Source organism: Perna viridis, chromosome 2 (assembly GCF_037379345.1).
Source record: "Perna viridis isolate PV_CMFRI_1.1 ecotype Kerala chromosome 2, ASM3737934v1, whole genome shotgun sequence".
Taxonomy (NCBI): Eukaryota; Metazoa; Mollusca; class Bivalvia; order Mytilida; family Mytilidae; genus Perna; species Perna viridis.
Genome location: NC_142446.1, coordinates 13,473,480 through 13,479,500, shown reverse-complemented (window position 1 = coordinate 13,479,500; position 6,021 = coordinate 13,473,480).

Below are 6,021 nucleotides of genomic sequence, written 5' to 3'. Positions count from 1 at the left end.
AGAATATATTTCTTTTTGCATTTTTATGAAGGGATTATTTGACAGATATTCAAACTTAAAAGGCAGTTTCCAAAAGATCACACAGGTGTTCTGTGGTAGTTAAGTAGGACACTTTGGTATAATGTAGGGCAGATTTCTACCCAGAGAGCTGTTTAAACTATTTAGTAGCCTACCAAGATTTGTATTGAAATTGGAACTGGTTCTTTTCAACTGGCTGTAACTCATTTTAAAACTGAGAGATATTCTCTTATATAGTATTAACTTGCCAGGACCACAGGCCCATATGAGCTCTTGCTGTCACTTTGAATTTGTCAAGTTTTTATTGAAAATCTCTTTTGAAACTGCTGTGATGATTGTTATCATGAATCTTGAAAACTTTATACCCCACTCAACAAGTTAGTGGTATATTGGAATTACTCTGTCCCTCTGTTTAAACTTTGTTGTAATTATCTCAGCTCCCAGTGGTAGGATAGATATCAAATTTAGTGTTTGGCTTTCTTTACTGTGATAGTACTTTAATTTGTGGATACCAATTTTCATGGATTGGGGAAAAACCCAAATTCATGGTTTTGAGGTTTTCAGTGCAAAGATCTTAGGGAATCTCATTTTCGTAAGGGACCAAATTTCACAATTTGGCCGTCCCTCGGAAACCACAAACAATAGTACTTTCACAGTAGATGAGGAATCAGACATGGACTTAATAATGCCCTGTTGTGGGTTACCCATCTCCTATCCATAACTCATCCTTCACAACTAAGTGGAGTTTAATGAAACTTCCACAGAATCCTTATTACATTGTACTATTGTTTATTATTGCCATCGCTTGATGTTCATCATCATTAACAATTTTTCAAAACTATTCCCTAAAATTACTGGACCAATTGAAAACAAATATGGTTTGAATGTTCCATAGGGTAACTGGTGCGGGGATTTTCGATCCCTTGAAAAAAAACATGGCTACTGTAACTAATAATAGAAAATAGGGATCAGACGTACCTTTTTGGGCATCTCCAAAACTGTAAGGTTAAGTCAAATTTTGACTGGGTAAAAGTGTTCAGCATGATGAGATCTCTTTGTGATCAAATTTTTGTGTTAATCTGTTACACCATGTAATTGTTATTTTATTGCCCTTTTTCGATATTTTTCCTTTTTTTGTTTATCGTATTTCTTTGAAAATCTTTTCTTCTGACACTACATGACCAATTAGAAGCAAATTTGGAGTGAATATTTCTTAGGGTGTTGTGCATAGAACTAAAGTGGGGATTTTTGATCTGTTGAATAATATGGCCGTTATTACTAAAAATAGAACATAGGGGTCACTAATATGTTTTTTGCAAAAATCAATAAAATCTATAGGTTACTGGTAAACAAAATTCTGACGGGGAAAAATCAGTGGTTGAATTTTTGTACTATTCTATTGAGCCTTGTTGGAGTTATTGCCTTTTTTCAACATTTTTGCTCTTTTTCATGTTATTTCTTTTTTCTCCTCAAAAACTTTGGACAAAATTCAATGAAAATTGATGTGATTGTCACTTTGGTATGGGCATTAATAGGAATTTTTATCCAAGAAAAAGCATGGCAACTTTCACAAAAATAGAATGTTGGTTATCAAGCCAGGTGAAGGATTCAGGCTAGATTTTGACCCAAGTCATTCTAGAGGTCAAAAGGTGCATGTTATCAAATGGGGGAGTATCAATCAAGTGAGCATAACTCAGTTTTTTCTTTTTTTTTTTTTTTTTTTACTGTAAAAGACAATAAATTTATCTTTATAACAAGATTATAAAACTATGTATTAGGACAAAGTAGTAGAACAATTTTTCTTATGAGTTCCTGACCTTGGCAGACCAAAAAAAAATTGTTCAATTTTTTTAGCATGTGAACTATTGCCCTCATTTGGCATCTATCGTCGTCGTTAACAATTTTTCAAAAACTTGTCCTCTGACACTACCTAACCAATTGGAAACAAACTTGGTATGAATGTTCCTTGGGGTATCATGCATAAAAGTAACATTTGGATTTTTGATCAGCTGAAAGACATTTCCGCTGTTACTAAAAATAGAACATAGGGGTCAGACAGTAGTTTTTCGCATATATCTCCAAACCTGTTAGGTTTAGCCAAATTCTGACATGAGTAAAAGTGATCAGCATAATGAGATCTATCTGATGAAATTTTCATTTTAATCTGTTAAGGTCACACTAACCACTTCTAATGTTTCCTTTACTTTACATGTTAAACAAGTAATTTTCAAAGTTTCACTGTGAATTCCCAGGACAAATGACACCTTAAAGTTGCATACCATTGCGAAGCTTGGAAACAAGGCTTTCAAAATCATTAATCTAATGGTACGATGACCGTAGAAATTCTTCAAAAAATTTACTTGAATAAAAAATACTGAAAATCAACATTTTTACCTTTTTTGCTAACAGATAGCATGGAGGCGAATTACTCACACATGTAAACAATATTCATATACTTTTGTAGGAAATTACAAATATGATTTTAAAGTACACATTCTCAGCTTTATTTTGATCACTTTTGATCAGAATACACACAAATAATGCACTTACAATGCATATTTCTAGGTTCAGTGTGTTTTTTGTACTACATAGGGACATGGCCATTTGACCCAGAAGTGGTCAGTGAGACCTAAGCCATGTTGGAGTTACTTTTAATGTTATTTCTTTCAAAAATCTCCTCTGACACTACTTGACCAATTGGAACCAAACTTGGTATGAATGTTCCTTGGGGTATTCTTCATAGAACTGATGTGTGGATTTTTGATCCATAGAAAAACATGGCCAAGGTTACTAAAAATAGAACAAAAGGGTCAGACAGTAGTTTTTAGCATATATCTCCAATACAGTTAGTTTTAGCAAAATTATTTCAATTCCTGAAATGATCCTTATTTTAAGGCCTTCAAAAGTCTTCAGGAATCAAAGTTGTCAAGGGACTCCTTGTAAGAGTTATTGCCCTTGAAAGTTGAAAAATGATTTTTTTTTTTACAGTTTTCAGCCAATATCTTGAAAACTATAATAGATAGAAAGAAACTTTCAGTCGCTGAAATGATCCTTATGATAAGTCTTACCAAAGACTTCTTGAGTCAAAATTGTTGTACAACTCCTTGTTAAATTTATTGCCCTTGAAATGCAAACCAGGTGAGCGATTCAGGTTCCTGGAAGCCTCTTGTTTACATCTTTTAGGGATAAGAAAATACTTAAATAAAAACTACTAAATTTGCATTACATTAATTAGTTAAATGTGATATATTGACTCTAGTAATAATGATGAAATCTTTAAGTGGGTAACACATTTAGTCTAGAACTAATCTTCCCAGGGACTCGTACAAAAATCCATCAAAAATCATTATGCTGAAATAAGTTCAATAAACATAAGTGCATGTACTAATAAAGGAACATATTGTTCATAGCACATAAAGTACTTGTACATATAGCTGATGTTATTCTTTAGCCTGTAGTTCTATTAGAAAGATTTTTAAACTTGGATGAAAAAGACAATTATGCCTTTTGCACTTTTTATTTCATTTTGGAGGGTATTCCAAAGAGTGCCTGAGTAAACAAAAGTGTGTCTGAATAGTTCTGTCTTAGGTTTAGGGATAAAAAGAGCATTGTTTATAGCATTTTGTGAATAGTGTGGATTAAATTCAGAGACAAATTATTTATATGGAGCTAATATGAAAATAGGAGATGTGGTATGATTGCCAATGAGACAGTCATCCACTAAGTACCAACATCAAACAAACTTAGATGCCCTACTAAAATTATGGACCTGACCATTAAAAACATTCGAAAATCAATTAGGGCTTAAAATATAAAATTCCAACCTAAAAAGGGAATTGGATTGGGAATAGAATCCTGCATCCAGAATAAGCTTGTTTGCCATTTTACACATTGTAAATTTTCTTTCACACCAACTACAATTGTCAATTTATTGGAGGATATATCCTGAGTAAAACAGCTTCCTTGTATCTAGATCTACACGGGTAAAATTGCACCATATGTTTTAAAACATGAAAATCTGTGTAGGACCAATATGGAAATTAATGTTTTGTGCCTATGAAATCACATGGAAATAATTTTTTTTTTCTAAATTATATGAAAACGTACCTTTTTCCCAAATATGTGTTTTTCATGATGGTCCTAAACTTATGAGAAACATGTTTTCAGGTGTTTTCAAAACATAAGAGAAACATATGTTGCAATTTTTCCTGTGTGGGTCATTTTAATCCCTGATAGAAGATTAAGTCTCCTTTAAAATCTTTTGAGCAGACACTATTTGATTTGTCTGATCAATTTAGACACCTTATAATTTTTCACATTCTTTAATACTTCTGATTTTTATCAGTAACTCAGGAACACTATTTTATGATAAAATCTTTTGTTTAGTCTCAATAGCCATTCATTTATGTTCACTGCAATTTAGAAACATTTTATTCCTGCTGCTGTAATTCATTCAAGTCTTCCTGAAATTTTGGTTGTACATTTTTGATACTTTTACCAGATCAATGAAAGAGTAATCAAGGGAACTAAGATTCTAGCAGAAATCAAAATAATGTAATCCAGGGACAAAGACCAGTCATGGAAAACAGACAAACACAACAATGAACATAAAATAACCAAAATAATACATACAAAGTAACAAATATAAATGATCAACTCAGACCACTGAAAACTGGGAGCATGGACCAGGTGCACTGGTAGGGTAAGCATCCTCTGCTTTTCTAGAAACACCCCCCAAATTGCTTATAAAAAGTCAAGTCAACTTCTTAGAATTGTGATTTGAACTATTCATGACTAAGGGACATCTTAAATTCTGAGTAAAGTTTGATTCACCCAGCTGATATTTTAATTTATAGACCAAATTTGCCATTTTATTAAAATCTTTTTTTTTCTAAGTGTCTCCTAAAATTGAAAAAAAGTTGACTACATGTACTTCCAAGATTTTCAATTTTTCAGGTGAGGGATTCAGACTCTCTGGACCCTTTAGTAGTGTCTGGGTCAAATATTGAATTACAATGAAATTTCAGAGCTGTTTCAATCTTGAATGATGTGTCAGTAATTGTCTCAACTGTTCAGGGTTTGACCTCTGTGGTCATATCAAGCTACATTCTGCAAATGATCCCACGAAATGCGTGTATCATGTAATGGTGTCGTCATCCATCCTGACAATAACTTTCAGTATTAATGTATGGTTCTACATGAAATTGTAGTCCTACAAGTTTAGTTTTTATACTAAGTTTCTTTCACTGACAGTAATGTCGTTTTAGTAACACAGTGTGTTAAGATATGTCCATGCAGACTATAGCTTTTGGTATAAGTGTATGGATCTACATGAATTGTCAAAAACCATAAGAGGAATGTTGGTTATGATATTTTTATACCCCACCTAAACAAAGTTTGGGGTTGGGGTAATGTAGGATCACCCTGTCTGTCTAAGTTCGTCCGTCTGTCCATACTTCTTGTCAGCACAACTCCTAACAGCTCAAGGGATTTTGATGAAATGAGAAGGGAAGGTTTGATATCATATGTAGATGTGCATGAAGAAACCTAGTTATTGTCGTAGCTTCAAAAGGGAGATAATTCAATTTAAGGTCTCACTAACCACTTCGGGGTCAAATGGCCACCCCCTTTGTAGTACCAAAAACACACTGAACCTAGACATATGCATTGTAAGTGCATTATTTGTGTGTATTATGATTAAAAGTAGTCAAAATAAAGCTGAGAATGTGTACTTTAAAATCACATATGTAATTAACTACAAAAGTGTATGAATATTGTTTACATGTGTGAGTAATTTGCCTCCATGCTGTCAGTTAGCAGAACAGGTAAAAATGAGGATTGTCAGTATTATTTATTCAAGTAAATTTTGTGGAGAATTTCTACAATCATCGTACCATTAGCATAATGATTTTGGAAGCCTTATTTTCCAAGCTTTGCAACGGTATGCAACTTTAAGATGTCATTCGTCTTGGGAATTCACAGTGAAACTTTGAAAATTACTTT